Raw genomic sequence first — 18,767 nt, 5'->3', positions numbered from 1 at the left:
CTCCATTGTCACCCCCCACTCTGTTACACCCCCTCCCGCTCTGGGAAGAAACTTTGTACCCCCTGATAAAATTCCTCTCAGAGGCCCTGCCCGCAACTGTATTTCCCAGATCTGACCCACATGACATGATAAAATCTCTCTCAAGGACTGCTTCTGACAACATCCTGGCAGCACACTTGCTTGCCGGACACATAAATCTTTGGAAGCAGAACTTGCACTCGGCACGGCTATGTTTTAGGATGTTAAATGTAACTGGTAAATTTTGTCAGCTAGTTAAAACTTGGGATCAGTCCCAGAATTATCTGAGATCAGAACAATGCTAATGAGAATGATCTTGTATGACCCAAGGGAATACATGAATAAATCCACCTGGCAAGTAAACTCTCCCTTTGAAGAGAATATAAAGATGCCATCTGTTTCAGTGGGATCATGCAACACTGTGAAAGGCTGGGATGTCAAGACTATATTCTATGGATGCCTGTACATTATCTGTCGTCTTCTAGGTACAATCTGATGGTTTTTACCTATAGCCTTCTACATGGCTGAGCCAATGGGATAGAGTGGAACATGGGGAAGGAAGAGGTACATAAGATATGACTTCCATTTTCATATTCTACCACATTCTCTGAGAATGGCTTCTAACAGGCTGGCTGGAAGGGGTCCAGTAAATGTTTGTGAGCACCCAGACTTATAGAATTGTTGAAGCTCATCATGTGTAACTCTGGATTTGGCCTGCAGAAGGTCCCAAGTTAAATCCCTGGCATATTCAGGGAAGGCAGAGTCTGAAAAACCAGAGAGCCACAGTGGGTCATTGTTGAGAGTACTAGCTAGATGGACCGGATGCTTTAAGGAGAATGGCAGGTTAAAAATAACTTTTATCACCAGCATCAATAACAATAGCATCAATAATAGTAATACTCTTATTTTGCAGGGCATCGTATCTGTGGTGATGTCAAAGATCAATCAAACAGGCTGTAGAAATAGCACTTACACACCACTCAGATTTCAAGGATATTGTTGGCAGCTTTCCTCTGGTGCTGTGACCTTGCACTGACTAATGATGGGCCCAGCTCCGGCGGTACACCAATACCACTGGTGCAAAAGTGCCTTACAGCACTTTTTGCGACAGTTGGGCCAATGGCATTACAGTCATGACCCAAACAATTGGGCTCTGATGCAGCTCTGAGGACCAAGCCAGGCATGACAGTGGGAGATCTATGATCAGAGCACCTGCTGCTTTTAAAACTTGTAATGCTGACTGAGGGACATCCAGCTGGAATGCTGGTGCTAGGGGAGGGTGGTCAACTGTCCTTGTGGCAGTTATAAACAGAAAACAAGCCCTTATGTGACTTGTGTTATTCAGACCTCATTAGCTGGAAGGAGGGCATCCACCTCTTGCAATAATCTTTAGTAGTCCTGGGGAAATCTCTTCATGAGTACCAGTTCGATGGGACATTTGTCTTCAATTAAATCAAACTTGACTGTCTGGTCCAGAAGTTGAGAGTCTGGTCCAACAAGAAGCTGATGGAACATACCAAAATCCAGGTCTACAGAGCTTGCGTCCTGAGTACACTGCTGTACTGCAGCGAGTCATGGACTCTTTGCTCACAACAGGAGAGGAAACTGAATGCTTTCAACATGTGCTGCCTCCGACGCATTCTCGGCATCACCTTGCAGGACAAAGTTCCGAACAACACAGTCCTGGAATGTGCTGGAATCCCTAACATGTATGCACTGCTGAAACAGAGACACCTGCGTTGGCTCGGTCATGTCGTGAGAATGGATGATGACCAGATCCCAAAGGATCTCCTCTATGGAGAACTCGTGCAAGGAAAGCGCCCTACAGGTAGACCACAGCTGCGATACAAGGACATCTGCAAGAGGGATCTGAAGGCCTTAGGAGTGGACCTCAACAAGTGGGAAACCCTGGCCTCTGAGTGGCCCGCTTGGAGGCAGGCTGTGCAGCATGGCCTTTCCCAGTTTAAAGAGACACTTGGCCAACAGTCTGAGGCAAAGAGGCAAAGAAGGAAGGCCCATAGCCAGGGAGACAGACCAGGGACAGACTGCACTTGCTCCCAGTGTGGAAGGGGTTGTCACTCCCAAATTGGCCTTTTCAGCCACACTAGAAGCTGTTCCAGAACCACCTTTCAGAGCGCAATACCATAGTCTTTCGAGACTGAAGGTTGCCAACAATAATACAAAAAAAAAAAATCAAAACTTGACAGCTTGTTTCAATGGCAGCATCACATTTGCAAAACGGACTCCATTATTTCATGTACAGATTATGTCTGGACACTTTTTCGAAGAAATTGAATGTACCCCCTCCATCCCCTCCACTTTTAAAGAATTTTTGCAAACGAAGTTTGCTTAAGCACAAATGTGCATTCAGAAGATTATGTAAGAAATGAGACAGTGCTTATTTCACTTAGATTTGAGCAACAAACCTAGACACGATGACCTTTACAGCCACAATGGAAGGCTTTTTATTTGGCAGGGTAAAGTAGACCTGCTTTAGATTATTCTATCCCTCTGTGATATATGATACATTCAAGCTGAAAGTTTGTGATTATTCAAAAAGAAAAACACTCTATGTAGTTTTTTATTATTTTAATCTGTTATATAACTAGTTATATGTCTTATTTTGTTAACATTTTCCTACCATGATAAATGGAAGGGGATTAAATAAAATAAATGTGCCATGGAATGAGTGTGCATTCTGCAAACTGACAGTCCAGCCCTATCTAAATTCCAGGGATGTGCCAATCCACCGCGGCAAGACTAGAGTCCTTTGACTGGACTCATGCACAAGTCTTAATGGGCAGCCTTTGGGACTTGGTGGGAGACTTTTTGGGACTCTCTTTGACTCGAGTCAGAATCTTTTCAGTAAACAAGTCAGGTGCGGCTCCACAGAAAAAACAGATCTGCTGGTTGGGGTCTGTGTGTGTTGGAGTTCTCATTTAATACTCCACTGATGTCCTCATCCCATCTGCAAGCAAAAGCTCTGCTGTTTTTCAAGTGAGGGCAGAAGTGCAGAAAACACTGATGGGTTCCCAGCCACCTCCATTCTGATGGGAACCCACCTCCATTCATATCACAAATCCTGATTCAGCCCTCAGAGGGAGCACCAAGCAGGATGCCAGGAATGGATGAATGGGGGGAGGGGGAGGTGGCATCCCAGCTTGGCAAGGGATGGGCAGTGCAAGTAAGGGGGTAGAAGTGGCAGGTGGACAGACAGGCAGGTGGGCACGTACATCACCCTCAGCAGCCAAGACTTACAATCCACTCCTTTGCAGGTCTACACAGAAGTCTCAATCTGAGTCTCATTCCTGTCAATGGGGCTTTGTCCCAGGTGTCTGTGAAGAAGAATACTAGGACTGCACATTCATTGTTTCCCAGAAAAACTCTCAAGTCACTTTCGGTTTAAAAACACGCGTAACTTGAGTCCTCACAAGTCAGGGAAAATGCACGTTTGGTGACTTGAGCCTGAGTCTTTTGAGATGTTGCCCATCCAAGCGAAATTACCATGCAGTGATGCAGCGGTGCTGGCATGGGCTACACTGTATCTCATGGGGGAATTTTGGCTGCTGGAAGTCTCATCATCCATTTACCCCCTTGGGGTAAACTTGGATCTGCATCAGCAATATCGTGGCCCTAGTCCAAGTTGATCCACGCAGCTGAATCAGGTCTAGGGCCTGATCCAGCATCACAGATCCTTCCCTCTCCGGGGCCTGATCTGCCCATCCCCAACTCCTCCCCATTCCACCACACCCCTACCCTCCCCCTGCCCTGTGCTGGACTTATCTGGTTCAGCAGATCTCATGCTAGTGGGCCAGCTATGAATGCTGTCGCAAAGTGCTTTTGCGAAAGCACATACTGGTAGAACATACATGCCACTGCTGCAGCCCAAGCATAGGATAGGATTGGGCTGTGATATCCTGAGGATCTCTTTATTTAAATTTAAAGTGACATTGTGCAAAAACAGAGATCATGAAAAAATGAAAGTCTAAGTAAAGCAAAAAATCATTGAACTATATAAATTGTATGTCAAAGAATGCCTTCCATGTGCTAAATTTTGTTTGTTTAGGTAAGCAATTTCGAGCTAGCCAATGTTCAATGAAAACCATACCCATTCTGTTCCTTAGGAGTGTCCAAACTACTTCTGAGAAACTCCAGAATATGGATTTTAAAGATGGAAGCCCTAATACTGAATGGGGGAGGAAAGAGATTTGTTGAATATTGAATGCTTGTGGAGAAATGTTTAAACTAAAGATTCATGTAGACCAGTTTCACATCTGAGTTTCCCATTTATCTAAAACTGAACTGAGAGCGGGGTGGGGGGTTAACAAGATTTGAAGAGTGTATGTCAGTATTTTCCAAACACTGTTCCTGGAAGACCTGGGAGTCCTCAGAAATGTCTTAAAAATCTCTCAAGGAGTCAGTCATGGCCCACACATTTCTCTGTAAGACAGCTTGCTGATCCCTGTGGATCTCTCCATGCCCATGCGTTGCTGTGGAGAAGTCCTGGTGCATCTAAGGCACGGGTCTCCAAACCCCAGCCCGGGGGCCAGATGTGGCCTGCAGCAAGCCTCTATCCAGGCCGTAGTCAGCCTCTTGTCCCCTGAAAGCCCCTGGCCCACTTTACCAAACATGACTGGAATTATGCCTTGGTTGCACCTGGAGGGTGTTCTAAGGGCCAGAGAAGTTGAATGAATGAGCCCATTCATTCATTTATTCACACATCTACATTCCATCTCTAATTTATTAATATAAATTTTATATTTAAATTTATTTTTCGGCCCTCAAAACCGTGCCAGACGTTTGATGCGTCCCTCTAGCCAAAACGTTTGGAGACCCCTGATCTAAGGTGTACTGTCAGTTCACGTAGGGCTATGGCAAGTTCCATCTGGGTCAGATAATCCTCAACTGAACTGAGCGTGTGCCCTGGAACAGTCCCTGGAATCATCTGCAAAGCTTGACAGTTCTTAAGTAGAAAAGTTGATGTGGAAAGAGTTCCCTGAAGATAGGATGTTTGAAAACCACTGTAATAAAAGCAGAAACGTCATGGCATACACATAGATCCCACCCTGTGCATAGGTTATGCTTTAAAATAGCGAAAAATCTGTTTAACAAAGATGATGGTGGGACAAAATAAGTTGTGTTCACCTAGGAAAAGGACACCTCTGTCATGTCACTTTTAACCCTCTTAACAGCTATTCTCTGCCTTCATTTGAAAGCTCAGACTCTGAGACCCAGACCCTATTCACCAATTACCTAGGAAACATGTTTGCCCTGTCTCCAATGCATTTCTTCTTTGAAACATCACACAACAAGGAGAAAAATATGTCTGTAAATACTTGGTGAGGTGCATTGTATTGTACTGCTTGTGTCCTGTAATTGGTCACATGTTCCAGCCATGGTGCAAGTCCATTGTATATTTCCTGCTACTTTTGCTCTGCAAACTTCTCTGACAATGTTTTTATGGAAAGGTTAAATATTCTAAATGAATAAATTCCCCTTCATACATGACCATGGTAAATGTCAGTGTACACCTGGGAATCACAAAATGTGAATCAGTCCTCTCTTCAAAAGTGTTAACGTAGAGTCCAATTCTATTCAATTTTCCAATGCTGGTGCAGCCATGCCAATGGGACATGCACTGCACCCTTTCGTAGGGAGGCAGTTACAGAGACCTTCTCAAGGTAAGGGTATATTTGTTCCTTTACCTCAGGGCTGCACTGAGGTTGCACTGGTGCTGGAAAGTTGGATAGGATTGGGCCCATAGCTGGAGATTTCTGTTAAGAAGATCACATCAAGGCATGCGGTCATTAAAAATGACATAGTTTATTTACAGGAACTCCATACTTGAATAGGAAGAGAGAGGGAAAAGAAGAGAGAGAACCTATCTAGTTGAAAAAGGGATTCTGGGAAGAAAGAGGATAGAAGGCTAAACCAAGATTAGCAATCTGCATACTAAAAAGGAGATTTAGTGGCAGAATAAGAAGGGAAACTCTCACATCCCACTGTGCCCACTAACTAGCTACATATATCACCACCCTCGGGCATAGGGTGCTTGTGCAATGTTGTTGCACCTTTTTCCACTGCCAACAAAAAAGAAATTCTTCAGTGCACCAGGTATTTTCTCCTCTTTCATCTCCACTCTTTGGTTCTTAATACAGCTTTATGCAGCAATATTGGGAGTCTTGCTATCCAACACTTAAAGGACAGTAATTCTACTCTAATCTTCTTAGAGTTTTACTGAATTTAGGGGAAGGTGTGTGTTCTTCAAATCAAAGCTATCTGAACTGGGATTGTGTTTGAAAGGATGTGATGCAAAGGGCACATGGCGGCTGTGTTTGTTTTTCAGTTTGAAAATAGCCGGAAGTGAGGTTGCTGGCATGCTTCTAGCAAACGACAAACTTCACAGAAAATGGTGTCGCATTCAAAAGTTTATGGAGGGTTTTACCATAGAAATGAACGATCCTGTCCCCATTCAGAACCATTACAATGGAGGCGCCCATGTTTTCCAGGATCAAGCTAGCAGGAGAGGCTGAGTCCATTTTTCTAATAGAAAAAACGAATCAGCCCCTTTTGTCCAAGTTCAAAAGCCCTTCCTCCACCCTCTTGCTGTACAAGATGGTGTGCCCAGTTGTTTCATCAGAGCAGAGCAAAAGGATAACATTACGAAATGGAGGCAGCCATCTTTTGTAGCTCTGAGCACACATTTCAAATTGCTAATGTGGCGAGCACACTAGAATTTGAAAAACAAAGGCGACCTCAGCATGCTAGAAGGTGAAAAAAAACAGCTCTTTAGTGCTTCCAACTCACACCACATGTGACTATGGCTGTAATCTTTTTTCGCTAGAAGCTGAAAAAAGATTGCAGCCATAGTCACATGTGGTGTGAGCATTCACAAATCAAAACACACTGAGCGCAAACTTTGAGAACCAAACTATTATGGGAAGCTATGCAGTATCTGGTGCCCTGGAAATTGTGCTACTTGGGTATTATTCAGATAATTATTCCAAAAGATCCAGTCCTTGGTATAAATAGTGTAAATATGTAATATTCATATGTGGAAGGACCCAAGTCTCCCAGAGATTTAATTGTTGTTAAAAATGTGGGACTTGGGGAAAAAAAAAATAACACAAGCATGCTAAAATAAGAGAGGCTAGAATGCAAAAGTAATATTTTTCCCAAAGCAGATGGAATTCATTTATTATTTTTGAAGGACACATGCTCAGCCATATGGATTTGATAATGTGATATAGCAGAAATAGAAAAGGTGATTGAAATATAATAGTTTATATGAGATTTGTTTTTTTCTAAGCAAACCGAAGACCACCATTGTGTCATTGGTGCTGGAATCTTTCTTTATAGACAGATTCAGCCTGTTCTTGATGTTACATTTGCTTCATCAGATGCACTTTGGGCTATACTCTTATGTGACAAAATTGTGAAAAGTAGAATTAGACAGCCCTGTGGACTAATGGTGCTATTCTCATCTTATTGATTTGTAATTAAAAAAATCCACATAGGTCCTTAGGTCTTCTGAAATGACGTCTCTCGCTTATGTTCCTCCATAGGAATTGATCCCAAAGCACACTGACAGGAAAAAATATTATGTGGGAACTGGTCCACAAAAATATTAAATTTGATTAGACTAAATAGTTATTCTAAAGGATTACAGTGCCTTAAATTCACTTTACAAAATCTCTGTGGCACAGGAGTCTTGCCTTTTACACCTTGGCTCCTTTATTCAGCCTTCACCCAGCTGAGGTAGCACCTATCCCCTTTAATCAAAGGACTAGAAGGCCAAAATGTGGGCTTCTCACACTTCCCACCATGGTCCCTGGAGAGGTCTCTCCCTCTTTTATTACCTTAGTACCTCAGATCCCCTAACAGGGAAGTGAATCCCGTTCCCTGAATTTCCCTCCCCTTGTCATTTTTGTTATTGTCATTGACCTCTCTGAAAGGCAGCTTCAGAGGCTCCAGTCCTTCACGGACTGGCAGATGCACTACTTGCCCATGCCAAGGACTGGGTGGCTCCTCCTGCAGCTACTATGAGTCCAGATATTCATGTGAATAGGCCCTGTGGTACTTCTTATTAATGGAGAATAAACCAACTAGTTTCTTAGGTGACATTTCCCTACTCAATCATTCCCCGTTCATTGTTCCCAAATAAGGGGAAAAATTATTATGCTGTTACAGGGGAATGGGAACAACACACTTAACATTTGGGAACAATGCACTTAACACTGTGTACACATTTAATGTACTTTAATGTACTTTGCATAAATCACATTTAATGTGATTTATGCAAATGGAATTAGAAAGGGGAGGAAAGGAGGAAGACAGGGATTAAAGGGGAGGCAGGAAAAAGAGACGTTTTGTTCTTAGATGCTTGTATTCTCCTTGCTTCCTAACCTATTGAGTAGCGTATGAGTAAACACACACTATCTGACACTCGCCATGAGATGGCCACAATAATCAGCCAGGAACCAGCTATCACTGTCACTGAAACTTCAGGAGGGCCAGCCCATTCATGCCCCTTGCTTTGAGCAGCAGGTTGTAGGGTTTTAGCAAACAGAGCTGGGATGTGTTTTTAGTGATGTAGCTACAGGGGGTGGCATGGAAAGTAAGCCATGCACTGTGTAAATGACTCCTCCCACTTGCCATCAGAGCATTTCTGGGCAGCGATGACAATGTGCATGAGCTTCTGTTCTCACCAGGAAAGGCTACAAGGGGATTGGACAAGTTTCTGGAGGAAAAATCCATTGCGGGTTACAAGCCATGATGTGTATGTGCAACCTCCTGATTTTAGAAATGGGTTATGTCAGAATGCCAGATGCAAGGGAGGGCACCAGGATGAGGTCTCTTGTTATCTGGTGTGCTCCCTGGGGCATTTGGTGGGCCGCTGTGAGATACAGGAAGCTGGACTAGATGGGCCTATGGCCTGATCCAGTGGGGCTGTTCTTATGTTCTTATGTTATTACAAGGCTTCAGGTTTAGGGTGGTCCTTTGCTTGAGCAAGAATAACCTTTCCTGGATCTCAAAATATTCTGACTCTTGGGGGAGTGTGCAACTGCTGGTTCCCATTGAATGGCTCAGCTTTGATCCTGTCAGGGGAGATGAGTGAACATCACCCTGCAAGGGGTTTTGTGGATGCTTGATGGCTATATTTGCAAAACCCCAATGGCTTTGTGACCTGGGTCCACCCCTTGAGAGCAAGGCGAGGGCAATAGCCAGCAGTGCAGGCCTCTCTGTTTCTATAGATGATGCTCATTTCCTACCAGTGAATCATGAGGCACATCCAGTCCACAGTTCCCCAACAGGAAAAAAAGACGCTTGCCATATAATTTGCCAACCAGCACGTGACCCACTAGCCACTTCAAGGCTTTAGCCCTTCTTCGCTTCTATACTCCCTCTTTCCTCAAGGTCAATCTTTTTTGTCATCCTTAGGAAAAGAGGGAGGCTTAACACAGAGAAAGGTGTGAGCTGAATCAAGGAGGGGGGTTGCAACAGCGACCTCAGTTTAGTTCTCTCTTTAGAATTCAGTCGGGGTACTCACATAATTGAGAGTCTCTGTACAAATTCTCACAATCCCGTTAACAGTCAGGCATGTGAGTCAGCAAAAGGTGAAGCATCCCCTGTACGGGAATCAGAAGTACTGCAACAGAACACCGGATTCTCAGAATAATTGCTCTCCAGATGTCTGCTTGGATTGTTTTGGAAACCAAAGGCTGAAGGATAGTCATGTTTCATTGTCCCGTATCATGCGACATGTGCCCTCTTGGCTGAACTGGCGCAGCACATTCTGCTCTAGATCCACAGCTGCTGCCCTGAACATTGCGTATTTGGTTGTCAGGAGGGAAAGGAACCTGGCACACATCAGCACCTCACAAATTTGTCTCCTTGTATAATAAAAGCTTCCTTCTTGGGGGTCAATGAAAATGTCCTTTGTCATTTGGAGTTGGTGCTCTCCAGCCATCGCCGTGAAGGCCAAGTTTCTTGTACATCTCAGCAGAGCAAGTGAATCATTCCTGCACATCACACAGTTCAAAGCTTCCTGCTTCATATCGCCTTTGCAAAATTTCCTTCTGCAAATCCAGCCGTGAGCAGAATAGATTGAATTAGCAACTTTTCATTGGTTCTTGTGAGGCTCCCTTTGACGTTCTAACATCCCAAAGGGAGAAACAAATGTAATGCTGATGCTAAAAATGGTAAGGAAGTATTAACCTAACCACTCTTGCCACTGGATAGAGCAGAAGCCCGACTCAGGATATCAGCTTCTGGGAAATGGTGAGGGTCACAGACTGTTTAAAGCCCTGCTGTTGAATATATGGAGCAGCCTCCCACTGAGTCAGACCAGGGGTTAAGCCAGTCTGACACTGACTGGTAGCATTTGTCCAGTAAATGCAGTAAATGTAAATGCAGTAAATTTGTCAGGCAGAGGTTCTTCTCAATTCTGCTGTGTGAGATCCTAGAATAGGCCAGAGCTCTGCCCTTAGGCAAGATAGTAGTAGCCAGGATTATATTTTGTCCATACAAAGACCAAACCCTTCTAAGAGAGGGGTCACTTTGTCATGCTGATCTATGTTTTTGCGACTTTGAGCCTTCACTAATGCAGTGCGCACTGCATGCAAGGACCTGTGGAGATGACTCAGATACAACTTGTGCAAAATGCTGCAGGGCCTACCCCCTAACTCATAGTGGGTGGCTGTGATCATATTCCATCTGCATTTCATCATTCATAGCCTTTGTGCTTCTGGGGCTCTATTCAAGATGCTGGTTTTGACCCAGCGACCTGGGGTGCGCATGCCTAAGAGACCATCTCTCTATAAATTAGCCCTCCATGCCAGTTTAGCAGAACAGTCCTTGAGATCAGGCATGAACCCAACCCTAAACACTGTGAAGCATGATGAGCCAGCCTGAACCGGAATGCTTTGCAATCTTCAAACCCACTCACATAGATAAGGACAAAGATTGTATTGGGTTTGCTCACATTAAATTTCCAGCAGCCTTTGCTTTGTGTTTGGCAGTTTAGTTGAAAAAAGCCACATTTCATTAGATTCTGTAAGTGCAAGAGTTTACAGCAGAGGAGGTTTTAAAAAGCAACAACCTCACGTTTCCTTTGGAGATTAGTTTTTATCCAAACTCTGACTTCAAAAAGGAGTTTAGCCTTCTAAACAAAACAATCTTTCTTATTGTGCTTGGAGTGTCAGAGGAGATGGGTCTGTGTGATGGGACTTCATTCCCCCATATGCCTTATTTCATGAGGGCGAATTCATGATATGTAATTTTTACCAAGCAGCAAACAGCAGCTGGAAGGGGCAGTTTTTAGTAATAAAATACCACAATACCAATGAAACTGATTAGCTGTAGATTTAGGATGGACAAAAGAAAGTACAGTATGTAACACAGTGCATACTTATTCTGTGGAATTCATTGCTGCAAGATGTGGTGGTAGTCCCCAGTGTTGGGAAAACCCAGCGGGGCTTGACTTGAGCCAAGTCACCAAGTCACACCCCCCCACGACTCTTATGTTCTTATTAAGAGGTCTTATGTTCACAAGAGATCAAGTGGAACCTCCGCCCACTGCCACGATACCAAACCAGAGCTGGTTTCCAATGGCTAATTTTTGTAAAATAAAAAAAATGCAAAGTTTTAATGTTTAATTTGGCCCTGGGGTTGCTTCTATTACAGCTTTGAAACTAATCTTTGAAATTATCAGTCGTATTTTTCCTCCTCCCCTCAGTGCTTTGCTAAAGGGGGAGAAGGCTCATCCCCTTCACCTTTAGTTCTGCCTCCCCTTCTGTGGCTACTGTTTTTTGAATGGCTATCAGGGGCATCATATGGCTAAATTCAGGAAAGCCAGGGGATGTAAGGAGACCTAATACCTTCTGACACATAAGGGGCTGCCCATTTTTTGCCTGAGGTAACTGCTTCAATCGCTTCAAGGATGGGTCAGCCTCAGAGGCTTATGGATTTCATTAAGGACCTCCATACATTTATCTTAAGTCAAGCACTGACTTTAATTGGCACTGAAATGTTCTTTTATGTCTCTTTGGGAATCTGAAATTCTTCAATAATACTCATATAAATATGTCCTTCAGGCATTTGGAAAGAGCTCTGGTTTGGGGATAAATAGCTTTACTACTTTCTAATGCTACTTGGGCTTTCTGAAAAGAAAGGATAACAACGGCTGTGGGAAAATCAAGATATCTGACTAGCCAGTAAGAATTATCTGGCAAGAGTCTGGGACAGAAAGCAGATAGTTTTTATTAGGCAATGTCAATGACCATGAAAATGGCTGACACCTTTTTGAATGGCTTAACAGCTGGCAGAAAGAAAGAAAGAAAGAAAGAAAGAAAGAAAGAAAGAAAGAAAGAAAGAAAGAAAGAAAGAAAGAAATGTATTCTGATAATAGAGAAAATGGTGAGAAATCAAAGCACAATCTTCAACAGAAGACTGGACAAGTTGCCACTGATAAACAATTAATACCAATAGGAAATGCGTTTGCACATTTCCAATGCCACATATGAACATGCAAGGTGTTTGCAGAGAAGGATCACATTTCTGTTCCCATTCTCAGCCTATATGCAGTCAGCTTATTGTGTGCGTAGATCTTATGAAGCTAAATGCATGGCAGTTGGGCACGGGGACACTCTTATTCTGGATCAAGTCATTCTGACATATTCTAGAATAGTTCTTAAAGTCTGTAAAGGAAGTTTTGAAATTGTGTGGACAATATCAGATGTGTGACTATAGGGATTCTAAGGGAAGAAGGAAGGCTGAAGGGAGGAAGGAAGTGCTCTTTGGTGAACAGGAGCTAGAGCATCAATAGCTAGCATAGCTCTTTGCCCTGTGCCATGATCCCTAGCAGAATAAGTTAAGAAAATAGCCAAAGGTATGCAAAGAGATGCACATACTGGTCATAGAATTTCGCTTTCCATGATGCAGCATTTGAATTACTTTTATTCAAAAATAATTGTGCTTTATTGTAGGGCAGCATGCACAGCTTGTTCCATTTGCCCGGGATGGCAAAAGCACTTGCTTTTATGGTCAGCAGTCTGCATGCTATGAATAGCAAAGATGTACTGTACTTTCCTAAGATACGTATGTACATTCTTTTTCCTATAACAGTTTTTATATTGTCTCTACAATTTTCTACAGTATTAGATATGAAATTCTGTGTGTGTATGTGTGTGTGTGTGCGTGCGTGTATGTACGCATATATAGATACACACCAAAGGTTTGCCATGACGACAACTGAATGATAGTTTATGTATATAGTGCATTCCATAGATAATGTTTAAAGCTAAAAGAGGAATGATTTTAATCACAGCAGAATGGGTTCAAACATTTGATGTTGACTTTGTGCCTAATAAAGAGAACTGTAGCATATTTGAAGGAAAAGCAATCTAAAAAACAGAGTCATGGGACACATTCTCTGTTGATTCCATCAGTGGGTCTGTTGTATTAAAATATTGTCCTTGGCAGAAAGTCTGTAGCTAAGCTAAAGTTAGAAAATAGCTGAAGTTTTGTTTTGTTTTTTAATAGAGGGTCGCAGGCAGAGAAGGGGCTTTAGGGGTCATATAGCCAAGCATGCAAGACTGAGACTGGATTTCTTAAACTTTCCTTTCCATCCACATTAATTCTTTAAACTGGCAGTTGCAGATTCTAACACCTCTCTTCGTAAAGCCCAAGCATTTGTCAGGAAGGTTTCCCCATTCAGAGTCTTAGGGTTGGTTTATATTGTGATCCAGTCAATTATCTCCATCTGTTGGTGTACAACTCATGGACCATCTCTACCCAGACACATAATGTAACATAAGCCCTCTAAAGAAAGAGCTATATGGGCAGAGAACCAATTTTCCCTCAAAAAGGGGGTGGATGGCTGTCAAACTCCCATCGGACCTCCAGGCCTGCACAAATGACTCCAAGTAGGTCATACAGCTCACATATTTGCTCATATCTATTTTCCATGGTCTGTGGCTTTAGTTTTGATTGGTACTTGGTTGCAGTTGATCCCTTTGCTTATTTATATACTGCCTCTGTGAATGTATTTTGATTGATCTGATTATGTATGTAAAAACAGATTAAACAAAATAAAATTTTTATATACATTTGTTTATGATTTAATAGATTTTTAATTTATTGTAAGCAGCCTTGTGCGCCTATGGTGGCATCTCAAGTATCCTACGCAGGCAGTGAGTCTGGGTGAGATAGGAAAATGTAAGATTCCAGGAAATTTCTGGGCCCTGTCCTTTGGCTCCTGAGCCCCCATTTTGACCCTGGGTCTGGGTACAAATGACCCCCTGCATCCCTTCTCATGGGCCCTGAATTGGAGGTTGGCAAATACCTGACGGATTCCAACACACAGCATGGTGAATCATAAGTTGTCTAGGTTTGCTCTCCTGTATATGTTCTCTCTGTGGGAAAGTTGTTGGGATTTTGAATGCAATGCCACCTGCAGGACTCTGGAAGCCAGTGTACTGTCCAGACACCTGAGATCCTTTTCCCATCCCCTATGATCCTCGCAAGAGGTGTGGTCCTTAATCCTATTACCTTCCTGGCTTTTCTTCACACTTCTCTTCCTTCCACAGCCTTGGTGGATGGCAGACCGCCTCCTCCCTGACACTTCCACCCAGAGAACAGCTCCAGGGTTTTCTGTTCTGAAGTAGTAAGAACCTCTGATACTTCAGAAGGTGTGCATACAGCTATGAAACTGCGAGGAAAGCATTTCTTTCGAAACCTTAACTAGCCTCTATTCCTGTGTATGTGTTGATAGCAGCAACTAGCAGATGGTAGATTTTACCATAGGCTAAGGTGTCCTTCCCGTGATTACTCTGCTTTTCCCCTTTTTCCAACAAATATCAGTGTAACACAGGCTGTGTAAAGTGTGAAACAGTCCTAAGCAGTGCTTTTTTTTTTTTTTGTAAAAAAAAAAAAAAAAAAGGTGCAGGAACTCACAACTTGTTAATCTTTTATTTATTTATCCCATGCATGTATACTCAGAAGTAAGTCCCATTATAGCCAATGGGGCTTACTCGCAGGAAAGTGTGGATAGGATTGTAGCTTGAGAGCCTATGCATGCCTACTCAGAAGGAAGTCCCATTATATTAAATGGGACTTACTCCCAGGGAAGTGGACAGGATTGTAGCCTGAGTTCCCTTGGGGTTAGACTGCCAACTTTTTCCACCAGCTCTTACTCCAGTGGTGTTTATCAGCAGGGTAAGCTTTAGCAGCTGGATTTCTGCTTATCAACCTGCTGCTAAAGCTTTGCACACTAGCAGCAGGTCGGTTTTGCTGGCTAGTTCACAGGGGCAACTGGTTGATCAGTAAGTGTGGGGCACTGGGGCTTCAGGCTGTGATCCTAGCCACACTTTCCTGGGAGTAAGCCCCATTGACTATAATGGGCCTTACTTCTGAGTAGACATGCATAAGGTTGGGCTCTGAGGCTGCAATCCTGCTCACACTTTCCTGGGAGTAAGCCCCATTGACTAATGGGACTTACTTCTGAGTAGACATGCCTAGGACTTGGCTGGCAACTGATGCAGGAGGCAGAGACAGTGATGGGAGGGGCTGAGCTGGCAGGATGAGTCTCTCTGAAGCCTGCCCCCCTTCACTCTCCTCTCACCTGCTCGCTGCTCATGGCTGCGGCGGAAAGTGGCACAGGGTGGGTGAGCGGGATCTACGACGTCCCGCTGGCCCACTGCGGGACTGTCCCAGGAGCAGCTGTGTTGAGGGAAGTCCCATTGCCCCGCAATTGTTTCTGACTCATAAAGCGCCGTGATTGGCTCACCCCGCCCTGCCTCCCTCAACCCAGAGCCGAATCTCAACCGCCCAGCTATTGCAAACCCCAGGGCTCTGATTGGCTGAGAGAGGAAATGGGTGTGTCCATGAGAAGCACTGCCCTCCATGGAATTGTGAGTACCTCGTGGGGAGAGCATTGCAGGGCAGATCCCGTGCCTCTTCTCTCTCCTTGTAGTCCTGCCTGGTCTTGATTGCTGCAGGCAGTAGATTGTAGTCCTATCTAAAAGGTGCCGGAACACTGTTCCAGTGTGTTCCATTAGAAAAAAGCCCTGGTCCTAAGGAACTGACAGACAAGTGATAAACAGGTTTATGAGCTCCTGCTCCTTACATTGCAGTTGTTATTGCTTTGCTGTGTGTGTTCTGCGTGTGCTTATACACATATGCATATGTCTCATACTTTAGCTAGTCTGACATCACAAATAATGGCTACTCTCTCTATCCCTGTTCTGTTGTATTCAAGCAGAGTGAATTAACTGTGCAGTGTCTGCTTAAGTACAGTCCAGATTCTTCTTTCTCTTCCTTTGATCTATGAGAAAACCTGTTGCAGGAGTGTTTTGTAGAGCCCTGCCAGGGAGGTGCATGTAACTCAATTAATAAACATATGAGGTAGGTTACGCCAACGTGTCAAGGTTCAGCATACAACATGCTAGTACAATATTCTACAAGGCTATTATTGAAATAATCTTTGAGCCTTCCACATTTGAGAAAGTGTGAAATCATATGGATTGTGTCCTGTGAATTGGCTGCACAAACATACAGCTGTTTCATTGTGCAAAATGGAAACACTGGGATTTGATGTAAGAAAAGCCCATAAGTCAGATATTTACAGGGGCTGTAAATCTCTTCAGCCATCAAATGCAGTTCCAGAGATTGTGATGAAATACAAATCAACTAATGGCCAAAGACCCAAAAGCATTGGTTGTTGGTACTTACTATGTTGTGGAAACAGCAGAAAAATCTAAGACACTCCAGTGCTTAACTAGGAACTATTTATTATGACAAGATGTCTGGAAATTTGAGGGCAAAACTTAGAACAGTGCAATAAAACAATGAAAACGCGACTTATTTCATTTTGCTGGTGGAGTCAAACTCCTCTTATACCCTTGAGATGAGAGCAGTAACTGACTACTGCCTGAAAGCAGTATGCATATAAATGAACCATAGTTTGGCAAAACCACTGGAATTATCAGCACAGCTGGCAAGAAGCATTTTGCTACAGTCATGGCTGAAAAATGCAGTAAAGTACAAAACCAACAATCTGTAAAAAGGTATATTCATAAGAACATAAGAACATAAGAACAGCCCCAGTGGATCAGGCCATAGGCCCATCTAGTCCAGCTTCCTGTATCTCACAGCGGCCCACCAAATGCCCCAGGGAGCACACCAGATAACAAGAGACCTCAACCTGGTGCCCTCCCCTACATCTGGCATTCTGACATAACCCATTTCTAAAATCAGGAGGTTGCGCATACACATCATGGCTTGTACCCCATAATGGATTTTTCCTCCAGAAACTTGTCCAATCCCCTTTTAAAGGTATCTAGGCTAGACGCCAGGACCACATCCTGTGGAAAGGAGTTCCACAGACCGACCACACACTGAGTAAAGAAATATTTTCTTTTGTCTGTCCTAACCCGCCCAACACTCAATTTTAGTGGATGTCCCCTGGTTCTGGTATTATGTGAGAGTGTAAAGAGCATCTCCCTATCCACTCTGTCCATCCCCTGCATAATTTTGTATGTCTCAATCATGTCCCCCCTCAGGCGTCTCTTTTCTAGGCTGAAGAGGCCCAAACGCCGTAGCCTTTCCTCATAAGGAAGGTGCCCCAGCCCTGTAATCATCTTAGTCACTCTCTTTTGCACCTTTTCCATTTCCACTATGTCTTTTTTGAGATGCGGCGACCAGAACTGGACACAATACTCCAGGTGTGGCCTTACCATAGATTTGTACAACAGCATTATAATACTAGCTGTTTTGTTGTCAATACCCTTCCTAATGATCCCAAGCATAGAATTGGCCTTCTTCACTGTCGCCGCACATTGGGTCGACACTTTCATCGACCTGTCCACCACCACCCCAAGATCTCTCTCCTGATCTGTCACAGACAGCTCAGAATCCATCAGCCTATATCTAAAGTTTTGATTTTTTGCCCCAATGTGCATGACTTTACACTTACTGACATTGAAGCGCATCTGCCATTTTGCTGCCCATTCTGCCAGTCTGGAGAGATCCTTCTGGAGCTCCTCACAATCACTTCTGGTCTTCACCACTCGGAAAAGTTTGGTGTCGTCTGCAAACTTAGCCACTTCACTGCTCAACCCTGTCTCCAGGTCATTTATGAAGAGGTTGAAAAGCACCGGTCTCAGGACAGATCCTTGGGGCACACCGCTTTTCACCTCTCTCCATTGTGAAAATTGCCCATTGACACCCACTCTCTGCTTCCTGGCCTCCAATCAGTTCTCAATCCATGAGAGGACCTGTCCTCTAATTCCCTGACTATGGAGTTTTTTCAGTAGCCTTTGGTGAGGGACCGTGTCAAACGCCTTCTAAAAGTCCAGATATATAAGTCCACGGGTTCTCCCAAATCCACATGCCTATTGACCTTTTCAAAGAATTCTATAAGGTTCGTGAGGCAAGACTTACCCTTACAGAAGCCATGCTGACTCTCCCTCAGCAAGGCCTGTTCATCTATGTGTTTTGAGATCCTATCTTTGATGAGGCATTCCACCATCTTACCCGGTATGGATGTTAGGCTGACCGGCCTATAGTTTCCCAGGTCCCCCCTCTTTCCCTTTTTAAAAATAGGCGTGACATTTGCTATCCTCCAATCTTTTGGCACCGCGGCCGTTTTGAGGGACAAGTTGCATACCTTAGTCAAGAGATCTGCAACTTCATTCTTCAATTCCTTAATAACTCTTGGGTGGATGCCATCAGGGCCCGGTGACTTATTG

This window comes from Tiliqua scincoides, chromosome 4, assembly GCF_035046505.1.
Source record: "Tiliqua scincoides isolate rTilSci1 chromosome 4, rTilSci1.hap2, whole genome shotgun sequence".
NCBI lineage: Eukaryota > Metazoa > Chordata > Lepidosauria > Squamata > Scincidae > Tiliqua > Tiliqua scincoides.
Note: the sequence above shows the minus strand (reverse complement) of the source record.